This window comes from Trachurus trachurus (genome assembly GCF_905171665.1).
Source record: "Trachurus trachurus genome assembly, chromosome: 6".
In the NCBI taxonomy this organism is placed as follows: domain Eukaryota; kingdom Metazoa; phylum Chordata; class Actinopteri; order Carangiformes; family Carangidae; genus Trachurus; species Trachurus trachurus.
This window is the reverse complement of record NC_139897.1, coordinates 7,392,892-7,415,321: the sequence shown is the minus strand read 5'-3', so window position 1 is coordinate 7,415,321 and position 22,430 is coordinate 7,392,892. Positions and strand designations below refer to the sequence as shown.

The 22,430-nt window shown below is 40.5% G+C and overlaps 1 protein-coding gene across 2 annotated transcripts in view; it reads right to left on the bottom strand.

Moving 5' to 3' along the window:
• Nucleotides 1–22,430, bottom strand: part of peak1 (pseudopodium-enriched atypical kinase 1) — a 130,187-nt gene that overhangs the window by 37,695 nt on the left and 70,062 nt on the right. For both annotated transcript variants that reach the window (XM_083972959.1, XM_083972960.1), the window contains exon 3: nt 20,904–20,983. The gene's annotated coding sequence lies outside the window, so the exon portion shown is untranslated. The remainder of the gene's footprint in view (nt 1–20,903; nt 20,984–22,430) is intronic.

Genomic DNA, 22,430 nt, shown 5'->3' with positions numbered 1-22,430 from the left:
TGCCACCATCTGCTCCCCATTTGATCGCAGCAAACAGCGTCTGGTTTTGTGCCAGACGAGATATCACGCGACACCTGCTGCTCGGTCCCACCACCGCCGCCGAGACACGGGCCCCCATGGGAGCCAGATTTGTGCCGGGATAAGAATAACTTCTGAGGAGCGACTGGTGGAGGATAGAACTTTATTTACTGACAGCTATCCTGGTGAAACTCGTGCATGAAATGTTTTCCTCGGTGTGTCAGGAAGTCAGCTGTGTGTTCTGCAAACCGCTCGTGATCGACCGTGGCGACTGCGATCACAGTGCATCACAGGACCAGATAGAAAGACAACATGTCGGTAGGGATGCATTGATCTGATATCAAGACTGGATATTAGGGGTGGGCCAAAATATCGATATGGCAATATATCGCGATACTTTATACCGCGATACGATATCGATATTCAATATTTAAATATCGATTTTTTTTTCAAAAAAAAAAAAAAAAAAAAAAAAAAAAAAAAATTTCAATTTTTTTTTCAATTAATAAATCATGTTTCAGACCTAAATCCAATTGAAATATGTTGTTGTAACTTGCGCTTGTATAAAATGGCATGGATAATTTGAATTACATTGTTTTGACTCAGTTTGTCCCATGAATTATCACTATCGTCTGATGTACATACAACTCGAATTTTAAGTGACACAGATATCGTGATGTATCGTGGATGAAATTTCTTGCAATATATCGATAATCCCAGAATCGCTGTACCGTGATATTATCGTTATCGTGGGTAAAATATCGTGATAGTATCGTATCGTGGGGTACCTAGTGATACCCAGCCCTACTGGATATCGGCCCAGGTATTGACTAAATATATAGATCAGATATCAGATAATGGGGTTGATCCATGACATTGATCTATCTATGTTTGTGACTCGAACACAGAGCAACAACGCTGTATAAGCCTGATGCCTTCACTGTCTTCCAAATGGCGATACCACTGTTGGATTAAAAACCTGTACACCTCAGTTTTTTTAATCCAACAGCGATATCTGATCGAGACACTAAGCCAACCTTTTTTGGCTTGTGACCCCATTTTGATACATCACAAATTTCTGGCGACCCCCGTCAATCAAGATGCGCCAGCTCAGATTTTATATGCTGCATTTTATTTGAACTCGATTTATATTGGAGAAAGTGAAAGTATAGAATACAGTTGTTTAAAATTGTGTGTGGTGTTTTTAATCATAATTTTAAACAGAATAATAATCAGTTAAAAAATATATATTTTTATCAGTTTTTTTTTTTTTTAATCAATTACTAGACATTTCCAGCGGCCCCATTTGAATTCCAGGTGACCCCACGTGGGGTCCCGACCCCAAGGTTGAAAAACACTGAGATAAAGGTTGTGATATATCTGAATTTCCATGTCTGCCATTGACTTTAAGTGCACTTACACTGATTTACAAGCATTTTGCTTTCATACTGTTTTGATAATATCACATTAATATCAGATTGGTGCATCCTTGCATCTCAGCATGACTACTAACATCTCTATCAAAGCTCCAACACTCACAGCAAATGACAGGGTAAGTCATCAAGAATCATTGATGCTCCTCCACTCTCGCTGACGCACACAACACAAAGGTGCGTTCAGGTACCGATATGTGGTACCGTTTTTGACTTCATGTGAATCGATACTCTGTATTTCGGTGGTAATTTGTCACCCATCCCTACAAGTATCCCTGCTGGAATCAAAACATAAAACTGTCAATTGCAAATTAATATAACATAATAGCAAATATTAAGTTTCTAAAACAACCAAAATGCATTTCCTTTACAGGGAGTCTTTGAATACCAACAGCCTGTCCCATACCCATACCTCCACCTCCCTCCTGCATCCTTTCATCTTTCTCATTCATCCTATACACCTGAGGCCTCCCTCGTCACTCCCCTCATCAGTTATAGCTCAGTGAGCTGACATGTTAGAGAAATACTCGTTCTGGGGGAGATAAAGCATTTGGGACCCGTCAAAGACAAACTGCCAAGATGTCACTGAGCATTTAGCAGCCAGTAGATTTAAGCCAGGGAGGAGTACCACCACCACCACCACCACCACCACCACCACCCGCGATCTCATCTCTGCCCCCGTTTCCCTCTGTTCAAATCAATCCACACTCAGGCAGAGCAGTGACTGTCTGTTTGACAGGCTGGATGGAGAGAGCAGCGATCGATAGTGTCTCTAAGTGTGCATGTGTGAATGGTGAGGCCACTGTAGAAAGTCACTTCATAACTTCGTAGAGGAACACAACACTCAGTTTTAGTTTGAACATTCACATTTAACACATTTTGACCACTATCATGAACAATGCCATTTGTTTGACTACTAATTCCAATCTTAATCGAACCCTCTCAAGCCCATCATGTCTCAAATAACAACTTCAAACTCCTCACGCTGCAGTTGCTGTAACCTAGGGGAACTGAGTGCCAGGCAATATCATACTCAGTACAGTAGGGCTGGGATTTAAAAAAAAAAAAAAAAGATTGTACAATTCAGATCAATCTTCATTTGAATGATCCACTATCAATCCATAAAATCCTCAGATTTATCTTTTATTGTATGACATTTCGTGTGCAATCACAGATCTCACGCTGCTCTATATCCATTCACTGCTGAAATGTCCCATGACTGTACTGAGGAGTTGCACTGTTAACTTCTGGAGCGTGTCATATTAAATTACTGTGCATTAATGTAACTGCTTTTGGGTCAGTTTTTAATGTAAACATTAATAGTTCTTAATAATGCAACAGGTTAGAGAGTTCCATCTTTGTACTGTACAATATGCATCATTAGTTCTGAGAAAAATCTTTATTTAACTAGTTTCTTATTTAAGCACTGGCCTGGTGGGAGGTGAGGGACCTCCTATGGGCAAAGGGAGAGGGGAAGAACAAAAAAATACAATTTTAATTGGAATTGAATCGATCCAGTAAATACCAGCCCTACATTGAGATGCAGTACTGTCACAGGCCTGGGAGTCTATCATTCTGTATTACCACAGCAATGTGCTGTCTACAGACTGAGTGTTTTTAATGCCAGAAGAGTCCCACAGTAAAGACAGCAGCAGTGTATTTGTGTGGACTGCTTTACACTAGGGAGAAGGACAAACTCAAATGTAGGTAAAGCGTTATTATTCTGGGACAAAGTTGTTCATAATGAGGAGAAAGACTGAAGTTTGATATGAGCTTGCAGAGATGTACAGACCCAGTGGGAGGGAGCAGGTGAAACACAGACAACAGAAGAGAAGACAGGGACCTCTGAAAAGAGTAAGAGATGGAGAGATTGAGATATAAAGAGATGAAGCATCAAAACCAGACAGCTCACAGTGAAATATCAAATCCACTTCAACCCTCTCCCCCTCCGAGAAAAGTCAGAACGGCTAGGACACAAGCTCATTCCCCACGCAGAGCACGTTCACACAGAGGGAGTGGGAGCTCGCTGAGCCCGGTACATAATAGTGGAATAACTGAGGCTGAAAGCTGAAGCCATGAGGAGATGGGATATGGGATTTTCTGCCGCTTTATGGCAGAGGGCTTGAATGATAAGACAGCTGTGGTGGCAGTGGCAGAGACAAGAGCAGAATAGACACAGAATAGAAAGGAGAGAGCAGCGCAAGAAAGCTGGACGGTGGGAGGAAGATGTGAGTTCAGTTGTTTGTTCAGGTTGAATGAATCCAGTGTCTGTCATCACAGCTTCTTAAGAACTATTCACCTTCATTTATTCTTACCAAAAAAGAAAAAAACAGTTATGTTCCTAAAGTCAATAAATCTTTTGGTAGAAGATCTTTTATGTTTAAAAGTACCAGCAGATTGGAACAACCTTCCTGCTAAGATCTATAGCTCCTCTTTTGGTATCTTCAAGCATGCTCTGTCTTCTCACCTTATGATGGCCTGCTATTGTTTTCATTGAAGATGCATGTTTGTTATGATTATTATTATTATCAGTCTCAGTTTTGGCCATTGTGTCCTTCTTACAGTTGTATTGTTCTAATGCCGTTATGATTAACTGTGGTCTGCCATTTTTGTTTGTTGGTTTGTTTGTTTTATTGTTGTTGACTGTTTTGTTTTGTTTCAAGACATTCTTATTAGTGTGTGCCGACAGATTGATTATTAGATTCATCGGGATGCAACACGTAACGATATAATAATGAGTCATAAATGTTCAAAAATGATTATTTGTCATAATAACTAAATGACAGGAACACAACCGCAGCACGCCGAACAAAAATAAAAGTCTCGCCTGCTGTCTTGACATCTTAAGGAACAGAAGATGGAGAAGATGGAAAGGGCACTGACACAACCCGCTCTATATGTGAGGCGTGTAAAACCGGAATTAAGTACAGTGGTCACACTACAAACATGCAACAGCACCTCACGTGTTTCCAGCCCGGGTTAGAGGAGGAGGAGAAGACGCCGGTTGTTGCTGCTAACCAGCGAAACTTCCCTGCAGCTCTGAGAGGGCCAAAAATGAATCATCATCCATCACAACATTACTGGTAGCTGCATGGTAATCTTTAGATATTGTGAATATGAGCAATAGCTTTTTGTTGTACAGAACGCTGCTACAGGCACACCTTTATTCTGTTGGTTGCGTGGTGGAAAATATGTTGGATCATTTAGTGGTTTGACATAAAGAATAGATAATGGAGAAAACTTGGTTACTTTAATTAATGTATACTGAAAATAAACCTTGTTTAAAAGTTTGAAGTAGCCACAGGGTGAGATAAGAAGACATCCTGATTCCTGAACGGGGAAAAAAAGATGCATCGAAAATTGTTATAATCATGATAACCGTTGAATAATCGAATAGTAGCACCCTGAATAATAAAACGCAATTGAATCAAATCTTGAGGTGCCTCAGATGGCACAACCCTTATTTTTATTTGAGCAGGAACCACAATGCTTTACTCACTTTCTATCACACTAAGTGCTGTCTGATCAAACCTGAGTGAAGAGTATTTCAGTTCTTTCACTGGGAGTTTGATTATATCATTGATGCTGTTTGCACAGACCCATCTGTTATTGATGAACCACTTTCCAAATAGAATATAATAATAATACATGAGCTAAACTAATCCCAATAGATTATTATCTGAATTTCCCTCACACACAAAAAAAAAGAAAAAAAAGAGAGAATCATACAGTAAAATGATTTAGACCATTTTGACACCAACAGTTTATTGTGTACACGAGGAAACCTCACACAAAATTAGATATGGAGGGATGAGCCCTATCAGACGACCTCCCTGTTGCATTCACACGCACGTAATGAAGAAGAATTACAAAGGAAAATTAATAAACAATAGTAATAATAAGAATATCATCACCCCGTCTCGTCAATTTAATTGTTTCATATAACTGAGGCATTGTTTCCCAGAAAGAAGATACTTCTACATCACAAATATAAATGTCTGATATAGTCTACATATCTGTATATTGGTGGGCGGGGCTTGTGCTACTGAGTTTTTCAACACTCTGGCCTGATTTGTAGTAATAATAAACCATGTCTCCCTGTCATTGCAACCACAGCTATGAGTACAGCAGGTGTTACTACAGCATTCAGCTCAGCACTTTGGTGACAACAGTAAATGAAGAACTGGAGCTGCACTTATTGTGCCTCAGATTTTCTCAGCTCATCCAGGGATTTAAAGTGATGACCTTCGAACATCTCCTCCAGCTATTCAAGCTCAATGCCACCTCTATAAGTGCTCAGAATCTCCTCACTGGTGCTGAAGGTGCATAAGGAGCCTCTTTCACCAAAAACTCCTCAGGGATAACATTACCTACAGTGAAGGGACAATGACAGAGATTCTGTAAAATCTTCCTGAACCGTGAGCATGAGTTTGGGCACATGCCACACACAGCTTTAACTTTCAGCAGCAAACCCACGCTGAGTCATGGCTGACTCGTTCCACGTAATTCCCCATTTCTACCAAATTTCAGTTCATTCCCACTGAGAGCTGCTGCCAAAACGATCCCATTGTATGTCAGTCCAGTTTCAAGGAGCTTTCCCACAAGTAGAACTTCTCCTTAGCTGCTTAAAGTGAAGTTGTGTTTTGACTAAAAGCTCCTATTTAGCTGACATTAAATGTGGTCTGTCTATCGAGTAAAGTGAAGCTTCAGGGGACTTGAAACTGTCTCTTTAAAGTTTAAATTGAAGTCACTATTCAGTAACTTCTTCTCTATTGCAATAGTCTAGACCAAGACCTGAATGGACGAGGGAAGACTGATATCTGATGTTTAAGTGTTGAAGCAGAAGTAAGTGGTCCGGTCGTTTTCGCTAATGCTGCGTTCCAGGCAGGCTTTTGAAATCGTAAATTACAGCTTCAAGTCACAACTTACGACTTTGTAGCGTTCCAGGCAACCCACTCGTGTTTTTCCGACCTGTTTTACCGGTGAAAGTCACTATAACGGCCACTCGTAACTTCCGACCCGTGAACTCGTACCAGATCGAACTGGTACGACTTCACTGTCGGAAAAATAGGAGTTTCCTTGAACGCACCATAACAGTCCTCGTCCCTACATCGCCACATTCACGGCGTCCCTTGGCTGCACACACAGCCCTGCATGCCGTTCTCTCTCCTCATTGGATAAAAACTGTAGGATACGATAAATGTTTTCTCCTCGGCTCAGAGCAGAGCAGAGTGACTGACAGACCCGTGTTTCAGACCAAACACTCTATGTAAGTGATTGCTGTCGGAAGATATAACTATTTAAGACTTATATTAACACAAATATATCACTTACTTCTGCTTTAATATGACGTGTGCAGATATTTAACCAATGATTTTTAACCCTAAAGTGATGGTTGTACTGTAAAGTGATGATATTTAGCTACAGCGTGATGATATTTAACTATAAAGTGATGACATTTACCTGTCAAGTGATTACATTTAACTAACTATAAAGTTATATTTCAATGTAAAGTGATGATATGTAACCATAACGTAATGGTATTTAACTATAAAGTGATGATATTTAGCTATAAAGTGATGACATTTAGCTATAAAGTGATGGCATTTAAGTGATGACATTTTAGATTCTACTATGAAGTGATGATTAACCATAAAATAATGGTATTTACCATAAACTATAAAGTGATGATATGTAACCATAAAATGATAATGTATTACAGTATGTAAAGTGGTGATATTTAACTGTAATGTGATTTTGTTTAACCATAACAGGTTTTAATTGTAAAGTGATGATGTTTAACTACTGTATAAAGTGAAGATGTCTAACTATAAAGTGTTGGAAACTGTAAAATGGTTATATTTAAACATAAAGAGAATGTTATTTAACTATAAACTGATGATACTGATGCTATTTAACTGTAAAGTTAACATCTCAAAGCTAACACTTACTCTCCTAACATCAGGCTCTAGCTGCTCTAGCTAAAAGGAGGAGCTCCATGTTGCCATCACACATCAGGTTTGTTTATGATCTTAATGAGCAGGATGCCCATGCTCACAAGTATAATAGATGGATTCTCATATTGGCCAAGGCCATTAATGAGATGTAAGATCCATAGTACAGATAAATGTCCACCCATTACAATCAGCCAGCTTCCAATTAAGATTTATTAGCTGAGGAGATTCATGTGTCTGGGGTTCACTAATTCGCCAGCGGACTGATGTGTAAATCAAACTCCTAAAGTTCACATGAGCCACACGGACTGCTGCAGAGAGAAAAGAGCATTCACAGCTCAGACATTACTACATTAAATAAAGCTCCACCCACAGACTTTACTGGGAGACTAATGCACCAACAAGAGAGCAGTGTGAGTGACATGGTATGTAATCTAGCAGAATGTCCCAGGAGATACTTTCACAATCCAAACAAGTCAGCGGGCTGACAACACACAGACCAGCACCGAGAGGCGACAGAAAGCTCGGAGGGTTTTATCCACATCGTTTCAGCTGGAACTTTTTCAGAACTGGCAGAAATGTCAAGGTCTTACGAGTCATTTTCCAACTTAATGCACTTTCCCATGCATAGTGACAAGTCCTGATGAATCTGTAAATGTGACAGTTAATAAATTATCTTACCGTAGTTACTACAGGTGGTCGCACTCCCCAGAAAAATACTATAATATATGAGGTAACATTTTTTAAAAAGTAACAATCCTACATTCCAGACATCCGGCCGCTTTGTGGAACCGTCAGGGATAAAGACAGAATTCAGGCAGAGAGAAGAATGTGAAGAGACTTTTATAGATGTAATTTCCAGGGGAAAAAAAAGTACCACTGCCAATACAAAATGATTCAAAACACATGGGACAAGGTTTTATCATCTGTGTGTCATTTTTGTGTTTGCCGTTGCAGATTTCACTCGAATGTCTCAAACAAGGCTGCAGTCAATCCCCCAGAAGTTCATTAGATTAAAGACTTGGGGGTAAAAGAAAACACACACACACAACTCTACTCAATGATACATAAAAAGAACTTTTGCTTGAGAGCTTGTTTTCACTGTGGATTGGTCTTTACAGTGTTCATGCAGCATCAAGAGCTCATCCATATTGATGAAACACAAGATGGGCCAAGTGTAATGGACTGGATCCACTCTGATGTACTAAGTGGCTAGACGGCTGGCTCTGTGTGTGTGTGTGTGTGTGTGTGTGTGTGTGTGTGTGTGTGTGTGTGTGTGTGTGTGTGTGTGTGTGTGTGTGTCTGTGTGAAAGGCTGGTGGTCTGCTCTGTGTGCATACAAGGGGTTCCAGGACATGTAGGTAAATCAAGTTCATTGCAAAGCCCTTAAAGGGTTAGGGTGCAACATTTACAAGGCCTCTGCTGCAGATCCTTCAAGCCTCTAGTTATCCCAGAGAAAACACACTAAAAACTAAATGGACTGAGCCTGGTCACAGTTTTTTTTCTCCATATCTGATCAGAATTAGGGATGCACGATAAACATGTCACAAAGGTTGCCTGAATTGCGATGAGTTTTATTTACCGGCACTCCTCATACCTGTAACCTGAGCTACACCGCTAGACACAACATAACAACTAGGGGTGGGAGAAAAAATCGATTCACATAAATATCGCAATATCTTTTTTGACGATTTTTGAATCGATTTTTTTTTTCAAAAATCAATTTGTTTTTTCAAAAATCGATTTTTTTTTTTTAATTTTTAAAAATATTTTGCAACGTGCATTTGTTAGCCTTTTTTACATACAGAGAGTGCAGATTTTGAAAAGGGTTTAAGTTCACTTTATAATGGTGTATGTTAATTTATAGGCTCCTACAGTATTTGTGTGCAGATAAATGTTAAAAATGTAGACTAAAAATCGAGAGAATCGGCAATATCGTAGAATCGCAATTTAAATCGAATCGCCATCCAAAAAATCGTAGAAGAATCGAATCATGAGAAAAGCATATTGTCCCAGCCCTAATAACAACAACAAAGGCGGACTTCCGTCCATGCAGCATCAATCAGCATATTTGTCCTGACATGAATCATGTTTAGTCGACTTAACATGTTTGGAGTTTGTTTACAGCGGCGAAGCTTTCCGCTGTTCTTCTTTGTTTTTATTGTATTTGTATGGCAGTGTTACAGTGCCACTACGGGCCTGGTGTATCATGTACTACATGGTATTGAGTCTTTTTTAGAAAGACACAGGAACTGTATGGTTAATAGAGCTGCAACAATTAATCGATTAATCGAACAGTAATTGATTATTAAATTAATTGTCAACTGGTTTGTTAATCGAACAATCGGTTTGGGTAGTTTTTTAAGAAAAGAAAGAAAAAAAGTCAAAATTCTCTGATTTCAGCATGAATATGATATGACGTGAATATTTCTGGTTTCTTTGTTCCTTTATGACAATAAACTGAGTCTCTCTTTGGTATGAGGACAAAACAAGACATTTGCGGATGTCATCGTTTGGTTTGGACATTTTTCAATATTTTTTAACTAATGAATTAATTGTTTACATAATCAACAGATTCATCGATAATAAAAAATAATCGTTAGTTGCAGCCCTAATGGTTAATGTGCACACCTGAATATTTGCTTATTTATCGCAAGTCATATCTTCATCGCAATACTTAAAGCAGAAGTGAGTGATATATTTGTGTTAATATAAGTCTTAAATAGTTATATCTTCCGACAGCAATCACTTACATAGAGTGTTTGGACTGAAACACGGGTCTGTCAGTCACTCTGCTCTGCTCTGAGCCGAAGAGAAAACATTTATCGTATCCTACAGTTTTTATCCAATGAGGAGAGAGAACGGCATGCAGGGCTGTGTGTGCAGCCAAGGAACGCCGTGAATGTGGTGACGTAGGGACGAGGACTGTTATGGTGCGTTCAAGGAAACTCGTATTTTTCCGACCGTGAAGTCGTACCAGTTCGATCTGGTACGAGTTCACCGGTCGGAAGTTACGAGTGGCCGTTATAGTGACTTTCACCGGTAAAACAGGTCGGAAAAACACGAGTGGGTTGCCTGGAACGCTACAAAGTCGTAAGTTGTGACTTGAAGCTGTAATTTACGATTTCAAAAGCCGGCCTGGAACGCAGCATTAGCGAAAACGACCGGATCACTCACTTCTGCTTTAACAGTGTCATCGCACATTGGACATTTTTCTGGTATCGTGCAGACCTAATCAGAATCTTACTGAATGACAGTCCACATTGCAAGTGATCAGATTTGATATGCATGTGTCCATATTTAGTGCATCTTATCCACATTGGTGGATAACAGGACATGCCACAGTGAAACAGGGCGTTTGGTGCAGTAAACCAGCGATACATGGTGAGGACATTTGATGATGAAATGTGGCACTCAACTTTCCAGATGCGAGAGCAGACGTTATGATGTGTACTATGACTTCAACAGGTGTCGGTCTCTCTGGAACTATGGTGTTGTTGTTGTTCAAGAAGACATTTCAAAATCCTCTTTGAGCAACCAAGCTGTTCACATGATGCTGATCTGTACAAAGCCGATCAGAATGTGGTTTTTGGCTGTTCAGACTATCATAAACAATCAAACTAGATACAATCTGGTTATGCTAAAAGCAGAGAGTGGCTGTTTGAACAAGGCTTCAAGTGGCACAGTGGACAAACTGCCAAAATGAGTAATGTGACGACAAAAACAAAACAACCAGATTATAAGCCCAGCTCCTAGCTCCAGCAGCAGGTTCAACTTGGAGCATGCAACGTGAAACCAAACGATACTGTCATAACAATGTCCTCACAGAAGGTTCAGTCGGTATCTCTTGGCAGTTCCAGCTGTCTGTCTGTTGTTCAACACTCCCACAGACCAAAAAAGCACATTTCAGTTTCAACTAATCCAGTGAAGGTGCTCGTGATTCTCTCATCCTTCAGCTGCAGATGATCTCCAAAGCAGCACTTCCAAGACTGACTTAATCAAAAATGATCTATAGATGATTACATTTTTCTGGCTTCTACTGTCAGGTTACTGCTGCCTTGTGCATACAAACCATTGTAATTCTCCCTCAGTCTGCATTGTGTTGTGTGAACGAAGGACCAACGCTCTCTTCAGTGTCTCACTGGACTTTAATTGCCTGTACAACAGCATGGAAACCCACTGGTCAGTCACGTATCAGCATGACAATCTCTCACCACAGCTCTACAGAAAAGTTTGCAAATGTTCACTTAGCCTACGAGCAACACGACTATAAACGTCTAACAAAATGAAACCAATTTGGCACATTCAAGTACAGTAAGTGCAATGCAGTTGCCACTTTCTGTCATCTGGTTGAACATAATCATGTTAGCTGTGCTATTACATTATGTTATTTTGACAGTTTTAATATAACTCTGTTCTTGGTGTAACCCACCATACGCACAATCCTCTCATAGCATTGTGCTAACGTCACAGCCAGTATTTATGTGCTTAGGAGAGGCCTGTCAACCAGTGAGAATCCACATTGTACAACCATAAATATAATTGGCTGTTATAGACGCAAGCGGAATCAACAACAAAACTGTGTTACACATGCCTATTATGTGGAACATAACCCTACAACTAAGACACCAGTGATAAACATCTGGGGCCGTATTCCTAAAGATTCTTAGTGCAAAGAGTTGCTCCTAGTGGCCAAATTCTAAGAAAATTCTTAGAATCATGATGTTTTCTTAGAATTTCTCCTAAAAGTTAAGAGTAGATCCTAGTAAAGATAAAAGCCTATTCCTAAAGAATCCTAGCTCTTAAGAGAGCTCCTAAGGTGGGATCTGTTAAGAGTAGGGCAGAGGACTTTTAAGTGGCTTAGGAGTTCCCTAAGCAGAGGACAGAATGGTGGACAGAAGAGGCAGGAGAGATATTCTCCAAACACTGGATGACAGTGAATTAATGAAACGCTACAGATTGTTCCTGTTCCAGTTGGATTTCCTTGTTCTTTTCTTCTCCATTGCTGTTCACTGGTTTGTGGTAGATTTCAAAGCCAACCAACACTGCTTCTTATAGGCCGGTCGGCAATCACAGACACTGATGAAAGCTGAGCCATTTTACCCTCGTTAATACCAAATTGAGTTGAAATGTTTAAAGTTGAAAGTGCAAAAATTACCAGCATGGTAATTAATATAAGCAAGTTTCACTATGTGAATACTGTGCAAGTTTTCACACATTTTGTAGGATAATTTTTAAGTATAGCTTATTCATTTAACAGATATTTTGTTTTATGTGAAATATTTTTTACAATTACACAGTCTTTATAAGATTGGATTCTATGGTTAAATTTATCAATTTGAGGGTCCATCCTTTGCCGATTATCACCAAAATTATATTTTTTATCTAGCTTTTTTTTAAGTATATTTTTTGGGCTTTTTGGCCTTTAATTGACAGAACAGTTGAGAGACAGACAGGAAGCAGAAAGAGGTGGAATGACATGCAGGATAGGACTGCTCTACCAACTGAGCTAAACACCGCCCCTTTATCTAACTTTATGGATCAACCAATCACAGCGTTTGAAATGATGACTCATACCTAGCAACGGGGGTCAACCACACCTCCTCACTAAGATAGGAGTTTCTGTCCACTCCTTGCTCAGAGTTCTCTGAGAGTGTTCTGGAATCACTCCTAAGCTAAGACTCCTTGCTAGGAATTTTTAGGTTAAGTTAGGAGCTCTCTGAGAGGATTCTTAGAATCTTTAGGAATACGGGCCCAGATATCTTTCCCTCAAGATCAAAATCTGATGTTTTTCACCTGAATATCCACTTTCTCAAATAATTATCAGGTTAAAATGGGTTTTTAATGCACACTAATAGCTCTAGTCTTATTGGAATGCAATTACACTGTCTCGGTGGGTGTGTCTTGAAGTACTCACTGGGTCTACTGGGCTAACGAAGAAGCGTATTCAAGTGATCCAGAGAGACAGAGAGCTTCAGTAACAGAAACTCAATGACAAAGAGTCAGAGGGGGAGAGAGCCAAACTAAAAAAAGGAGAAGGGTAAAAAAAAAAAAAAAAGGGCAACAACATTCCAGTGCAGTGTTTGGTATTGTGCAAGCTCTGGGAGAGTTGTTGCAGTCTGGCCTGGGAAAGAGCCAGTGCAGGTCTCTGGGGAGAGCAGCCCGCTGGCCTCCAGACAAACACCAGCAGAGTGGCAAAGCAGACGCAGCCAGATGTGTGGGAGTGTGTGTGCACGGATAAACATATATCTATGGACTCTTGTACAAAACACTCCAAAAAAAAATCTTTTTTATTTTTTTTGGCCCCCCACAAATAAATATCACCAAGTTGGGAAAATATGACACCTACTTAGTGGGAAACTCATTATGTAATACCAGTACTAGTTAAGTTTTTGAGTCTCAAAACACCTCTGCTGTAAGACTGTGTATCAAATTTAAACAGCATTTTTCAAAAGTGTCATTTGTTTTAGGTTTTTTTTTCTTGTTTAATAAAACTTTAAAGCACACAGGAGTGTTTGCAGGAAGCTGCAGCGTCGCAGGGTCTGGATACGAAAATACCAATGAATAATATATGGTGCTCACCCTTAAGATATAATGTACTATAACAGCATGTAATACAATACATCATCGTACCAGACTTACCCTGTTAAACATGGCTATTATATGATCTATAACAACCTGACCCACTAAAGAGCTACTTATACTTGTCTGGTTGATTTTTTTTTTATATCGGACATTTATAATGGAAGTAACTGATGTCATTGAACATGTCCTGTTGAAAGTAAACACAAGCACTCTGCTGATGTTTTTGCAGAGATAACAGACTGGTTACAGATGCATAACTTCAGTCTGATCACATCAATTCCAAACAGGAACACAATGTTCTCTGTATCACAGGAAAATCTCCCTGCATGTGACCTCGGTGTGCACAAATTCCTTGTCACTGGAGCAGGTAAAAATGTGCAACATGATCATCACAGATCGGAGACTTGGCTCAGTCCTTTTTTTGTTTTTTTTTGTTTTTTTTTCTCAGAGAGCTGTTTGTCTCGAGGATAAAAAAAAAACAAAAAAAACATCTCAGCTGTCCAAAGTTATGTGCAAATCTTATGGTAGATTTTTTTCCCCCTCAACAACACTACTCCAGAAATCCCTAGTGGTGGCAAAACTACAGAGGGCACATAAAAAAAATAAAAAGAGAGAGAGAAAAAGAGACCTTAAACATAAACCACAAAGAAAACGGTCCGGAGGACGGCGGTAAAACAGATCAGTAGTGTGCTCAGTGTGAAACCCACAGGCGGTTCAGTTTTCCCTGGTCAAACAAGAGCCACGCTTCTTTCACCATGTTTATTAACTTATTGCGTGAGATGTCAGGCGGGAAAATGCATTTGGAGCATGCTTCGTCCACTGCTGTGTTAATGTGCTGGTCATGGGAAGAGGAGACGTTTCTTCTACAGTTTGTACGCACAAAATGAAACAGGCAAACCTTGAATTTCTTGCACACAACTGCAGAACTGTAGCAGGTCTGTATTAATGTACAATCCGGCTGTCCGCCTATAAATAACAGGCATGTCATCGTGAAATTTTTTTTCTTCTCTCTCGCACAGTTTTTTCCTCTTTTCACCAACATGGCCACACTCAACGCACACACAAACTCTAGGGCTACTGCAATTAGTCACTATAAACGACAATCTGGACTATAAACATCAGTCAACCTCAGTGTTTTAGATTGACAAATCATTTCCATATTTATTTGCACACACACAAACACACACTAGGAGCAAACAGCAGAGCAGAAAGGCAGCAGCGGACAGCATGGGGTGAGGTAGAGATAACTGAGGATTACTGGAGCTGTTGACAGCTATTAATGAACTTTATGTTAATTTAAGCACAAAAATGTCTAATAAGAATTTTATCGAATCAAATGTTCAACATGCAAATAACACAAAAAAACATATTTCCGTCTATTCTGTCTACACTCTTCTGTCGTTTTTTTTCCCACAGAGCGAAATCAAGCTGGTTAAGATAACATCAAAGTGTTAGGAGAAGCTACAGTTAAAGCTGTAATGTGTGTCGAACTGATTATCTCATGAATTTTAAAATATGGCAACTAATCCTGCTCTGGATGTGAATGTGTAGAAAGAACCAGTAATAGTGTGAGCTGGGTCAATAAGGATTTGGATGGGTGAAATATAAAATACCCACTTAGTCGTAGTGTTAGTGACATCATGGTGTGTCATTTAGATTTTCTGTATATTTGATAAAATTGGCAAATTGGCCCATTGCCATAATCCCTATAGTTTTTTTTATAGTTATGTTTCCCTCATCAAATCCACAATCCAACAACTCCAAAACGCTCTCGTGGACAAGTTGTGACCTGCACATTCACCACGCTATGAGATAATAACAGAACGTTACCAGACAGAGTTGTTTCGAGGCAAAGGCAGAGACTGCTTGCTGAAAAACTGCCCCCAACGGCAACGCGCATCAGCGGTTTTGCATGAATTTACCTGGAAAACGTTCTTATTATCTCATAGCGTGGTGAATGTGCAGGTCACAACTTGTCCACGAGAGCATTTTGGAGTTTTTGGATTCTGAATTTGATGAGTTTGATGAGGGAAACCAAGAAATCCCATTTGCCTTCTTAGTGTAGCTCTGAGCAGCTCGCGGCTCTGCTCCGCCGTTCTAAAAATAGCTTGCACCGACAATAAAAGGTAACAAACCTACTCCTAGAACTATAGGGATTATGGCAATGGGCCAATTTGCCAAAATGTTGAACTATCCCTTTAAACAAGTCATCATTTGTGGCTGTCACACACTCGTTCACTCTCACTCTCTCAGTGTGACTCGCTCTTACTCTCCACACTCGGGTGTAAACCTGACACAGTGATTAGCCAGAGGCAGGTCAGTGATGACTGTGAAGAGCTCATGAAGCTTTTTCTCACCCCTCCTCCTCCTCACTAACTAACCCCCCCACTACCACCCCCACCCCCACTGCCTACCCCCACCCCCCTGTCTCCTCCCTCTATCAGAAAAGAGGCAACCAAGAAATATGGAGGGTAGCATAAGCATATCATTGCACTGCCAGTGAAGTACAGTCAACAACCAGCAGTTGGGATGAAAGAAGAACTCTTTTGGCTTTGAAACTGTGCATCACACTTAACACACACTTGCCAAAGCTGCCTGCACTAGTGTAGGCAGCCTGTTCACTTCCTGTCAACAAATACACTTCTGTTGTGTTTGTATTTTTTGATATTTTACATTTCCTTCTGTCAACTGTTTTGCTTTTTGCTCCGTTCAAGGTCTAAAAATTGCAGCACGTCCGAGGGAAAGTCGGTTGTGGTTAAAAAATAATAATGCAATGCCTTGACAGGCTGTCAGAGCTATAACCTAGTACAGTATCTGTTCAGATCAGATTTGCTGTAATGATGATATCTTGAAATATTAATGTACAGAGCCAATCCAACCATTAGTCCTAAGAGAAAATGAACATATAGGCAGAATATATAGGAAGCCACAAAAGACAGAAACAGCCTCAAGACAAATCTGAAGCTGCTGGAAAAACTCGTCCTACTTTCTTCCAAGAACAATCGTCTGTTTCTGCTACAGTGTTCAACTCAGACAGAGAGAACACGCTCGATAACGGTTTGCAATTACCACCAGTAAAAAGAAAGTGTGTTTTTTTCTCTTTTTTTTGTGAGCGTAGGAATTCTCCTCCCTTTTTTTTCCCATGGTGCTGTTGGACTGCGTTAGGCTGATGGTAATGGGGGACAGGCTTTATTTCACTAATGATTTAACCACGGCTTTGTCTGTTTCTCTGCCTGCTCACTGTGCTCTCTGGAGGACGGCTGTGTTAATCCAGAAATCTGGCTCCGCTTTGGAAAACATTCACAGCTGTCTTTTACTGTTGTATGAAATCGAGGGGTTCGTTTTTCAAATGCGACTTTGATGAAAAACAAAAAAAAAATCTCAATAGGAAGATATGACACAATACATTCGTTGTGCTACTTTAAGAGTTTGGACTGTATTAAAGGTCAACTATGACAATTTGGCATCACTTGTGTCTTAGAGCTTGACAGCAAGTAAGTAAAAAAAGAAAAACCCCAGACTGACAGATGTTCACAGCTGTGCAGTCTGACCTACATCATAAAAGAAGGTGAGGAGACATTTACAGAAGGGTCACACAAGAGGAGACCTCCATCCAGGCAGCCTCGCTAACAAACATGTCCAACCAGGCCACCGTAGTTGACTGTATTTCTGTCTCTTCGCGGCTTTGAGCAAGGTGATGATGAAAAGGTGTGGGCCAAGAAACGACTGCTGGCATCATCAAGAGCTGGGAAGGCAACGCCGCATCATCCAATTACAGTGAACACAACCCCCCCACCCCACCCCCCACCCGCTCCTCACTGCCAAGTGCAAAACAAACCGAAAGCAACAGAAACTAATGGATACTGGAGAAGGCAGAGGGAGCGTGTTTAATGCCGGCGTCCTACGCTATACCGTCGCCTCCAGGTGAAACGCACGGGAGGACAAAGACGAGCAGCTACCTGGGAGTCGGAAGCCTTCAAAGACGGAGCGGGAGGTGTGTGTGTGTGTGTGTGTGCTTTGTATGGCGGCTCGTAAAAATAAATAAATAAATAAAATAAAATAAAAAGCTATAGTACCTCTGCCTTAGCCGGAGCAGCATTTCATCCTCCTCACCTCCTCCAACCAGCCGCAAACCATCTGAGTCGGTGCATGCGTGTGAAATCGAGCCTGACGAGTATCATTAAAAAAAAAAAGAAACCTCTCAAAAATAAGATTTCATACACTTCCTTGCTTGTGAGGAGGAGTTTTGCTGCCAGCCAGTGATGGCTGCTTGCTACATTTGCATGTTTTTGTTTTGTTTTTCTCATTGGTATGATGGTGGGATGACAAATATATGTAGTTTCAGCTTCAGTGTCACAATGTACACATGTGCAATCATCAGTCCCCTCCCTCAGGGAAGTTTCAAGAATGATGGCAACCTCATAGTATATCAGGGCTGGCCTTTTTTCTTAATCCCCATGATTTTTCTGCGAAAATCGGCACAGTTTCCATTAACTACAGTAAAGATTTTTGTTCCCTTGTAGCACTTCTCTCCCTCAGGCATTCCAAAAAAAAAAAAAAAAAAAAAAAGCAGAAGATGTTGTTTGTCATCCCTACTGTGAAAGACAAAGACAAAGACAAAGACAAAGAGAGCTCTCTGGCGTTCCTTTGTAAAAGGTCAAGTACGGCACACACAGTATCTGCTGTTATTACACGCAGTAACATCTGTGGAGAGACTGAGCACAGACTCAGACTCAGGAGTGTTGAGACACAACAACAACACAGATGGCTGCTCTTCTACCCAGCTGGCACTGAGACATATGGAAACAAAGATCATTAGCAAGACAGCAAGTCAATGACAGAGTCCTCACAACAGAAAAGGTAGAATATTTGGACAGTGGATCAGTAGACTACAGTATGGTTGATGTGACAGTGTTACTCTTAGTGAATTATCACTGTTCCCTGCACCTGTTGTGAAGCAGCGGCACCTGCAGCAGACAAAGTTAGAAATGACGGTGGTGCAAGTGGTCAGAAACACAACTGTTAGGGTTCACAGCTTGTTGTGCTGCCCCCTGACCTTTGACCTTTAGAGCCCTATTCTTGTGGCAGTGTGCTGGAACAACCAGGACCAGCAGCACCCTGACAGTTGGCTCATTTCTCTTCACCCTGAAATCATTGATTCCTTCAGTATCTTTAACCCACAGCTGCTTTATGCTGTACTGCATGTGAGAAGCTTCTCTGTTTCACAGCAATAAGGGCATTGTCAATGTATTCATGTATTTATTAATGTATGTGTGTATTTATTAATCATTACACCCTCAGGTTTGTATTACACTTCACCAAGGCTTTTGCAATTTGCACAACTGCACATGCACGAACCAAAATAGCAGGCGATGTTTGGAGAGACTGAAGACCTCCCACTGTGCTTTTTATTAAGTTTGCATGGTTAACATAGGCCCCTTAGTTTATACCATTATTATTGTTTTCATTTAATTATTTAAACTTCTGACAATATTAAATTATTGTTTATTTTTTGTCAAAGATCAATTCAAAAATCGTTTAGCCCGGTTGGTAGAGCAGGCGCCCCATGCAGAGGCTACAGTCCTCGCCGCAGCCGGCCCCGTATCGAATCCCGACTTGACCCTTTGCTCTCTCCATTACTACACTATGGATTAAAGGCAAAAAGCCCAAATAATATATATAAAAATAAATAAATAAAAAAAAAGATCAATTCAAAAATCATTAAAGGGATAGTTCAACATTTTGGCAAATTCGCCCTTTGCCATAATCCATAAAGTCATAGGAGTATAGGTTCATTCAGTGTCAGTGCATGTTGTTTTAAGAGAGAGGTGCAGAGACGCGGCACACAATACTTTCGGTTTTCCTGAAATACACAATCCAACAACTCTAAAATACTCTTGTGGACAAGTTGTGACCTGCACATTCACCACGCTATGAGATAATAACGTAGAATTACAAGAATAAACACATGACGCAAATACTCGGAATCACTTCGCCCAGCAGCCGTCAGTGTAGTTTCCGGCTACGCATTTGCCTTGAAAATAACTCCATCTGGTGCTGTTACATTATTATCTCATAGTGTGGTGAATGTACAGGTCACAACTTGTCCAAGAGAGCGTTTTGGAGTTGTTGGATTGTGAATTTAGGGAAAATCGAAAGTAGCGTGTGCTGCATCTCTGCGCCTCTCTCTCAAAACAACATGCGCCGACAAATAAAGGTAATTAATGTTCTCTTATGACTATATGGATTATGGCAATGGGCGAATTTGCCAAAATGTTGAGCTATCCCTTTAAGCTTTAATCATGTTGCAAGCACCGTTCACATACAGTTCCACCACAAGCATGAGCTGTAGTGCAGCTTTTCAACTCATTTTAATATTTAGGGTGCTGTGCTTTTATTATAGTACATGACTTTACATCACGTATAGATGGAATACTTTTGTTTTTACACTAACAGGCGAACAATAGGGCCTACTGCTTGGAGCAGCCTGTCAGTCATTAAGCTGGGAACACTGTCTCCGTCCACACACACACACGTTTTGATTTAAAGAAAGTCTTGCAGTGCTGATAGCAGAGTGCTGTGGCAGTGCAGAGAGTAGAATCAGCAGAATAATGAACACAGCTTGAGAGACTAATCACAGCACGACTCTGGTCTTCAGGGAGTTACCAGACTCCTTTGGCATCAACTTTAACAGTCACCCCAAAAAAAAAGAAAGAAAAAAAAAGAAATGTATCTTTGCAATTCAAAACAGTCTGGCAAATAAAGCCACAGAGAGGCATCGACTGCAGAGGGTTTGGTAAGTCATTAATTCGAGTGTGCATGCTGCATGGCCTAACTAAACAACCATTAAAAGACCATGACGCCATGAGAGAAACACAGATGGAGAAACACACACACACACAAAGTATACTCACAGTGCAATGAATCAAGCAGCAGCAACAGCGGCAGTCATGGAGTCCAGGCTGATGAAGCGGAGAGCACCTACTGCTGGAACCTGAAGAGGACGGAGAGAAAAACAGAGACTGTTAGAAAAACAAAAATGTATGAGAGTGTGAGAGAGAATGAATTGGGGGGGGGGGGGGGGGGGCAGAAGAAAGTACAACAGAGAGAAGAAGAGGGAGCGTTTTGTTAGTTCGCCCCGAGGCACATCTTTTAACATCGTGGCTCATTTTCAGAGCAAGTCATTGTTCTGGCATGATGCTACAGAACAGATACCAGATTTAATGCCACATTTAACACTGGGGTAAATTCATCTGAAAAACATACAGACTTTATTAGACTCAGATGGGCCCTGAGGTTTTGTTCTAGGCAGCGTTCACTGCTTCTGAGACCCATTGCAGGCTAAATACCATTTACCAATACAAATCTGATCATCATAGGGAATGTGATGGACTTTCAAGGTCACAAGCATCTGATAAAATATGCACATACACATTACTTTTTATTATTACACGGCTCTATTAAAGGGATACTTCAACATCTTAGCAGTAAATTCGTTACCTTTAATTGTCGGTGCAAGCTACTTTTAGAATGGCGGAGCAGAGCCGCAAGCTGCTCAGGGCTGCGCTACGGAGGCTAATGGGATTTCTTGGTTTACCTCATCAAACTCATCAAATACACAATCCAACAACTCCAAAACGCTCTGGTGGACAAGTTGTGACCTGCACATTCACCGCGCTACGAGATAATAACTGAACGTTACGAGACAGAGTTGTTTTTGAGGCAAATGCAGAAACTGCTTGCCGAAAAACTGCCCCAAAATGTTGAACTATCCCTTTAAATGCTGTATTCTAAATGGGTAATCACTGCATTCTAAGATCTGTTATTTGTGTACAGTATAAGCAGGGACGTCGCTCTGATCGGCGCTGATGATTGTTACCTTTCCATTAGGCTGCTGTTTCAGAAAAACAAAAAAAAAGAGATGCAAGATTGAAACCCTTCATTCATAACTAACGGTTGACGATTCCCCAGAGAAGTTACTGTCCTCCAATTTAGGCGACGGTAGCGGATCGCTCTCGTAAAGTGGTGTGTGTGGTAATTACGACGACTTGTAATTGTGAAAATTTTGTTCAGCATGAGAAAAACACAGACATTACTTTTAACAACACCAACGAAGTCCCATCCCTCCGTCTCAGTTCACTATCTGTGGCAACATCCAGTTTAATGTGAGTTATAAATAAAAGTTTTAATGGACTCGCCACTGATCAGCTGTTTCCACGCAGACTCAGGTTTGTTCAACCGCTGCGGGCATTTTTTTCAGAGGCAATTATAGATCAATAAGATCACATTGTAACCACAAATTTGTATAGTATCTTATTTATTTCATGAGTAAGTAGCTGTGTAATGAGCAGGATGTAGAGCAGGTTGTTATAGAGACACAAACTGCCTTCAGGATGGATAGAACCTCGTCGCTAAAGAATCATATTAGTCTCTTTAACCGT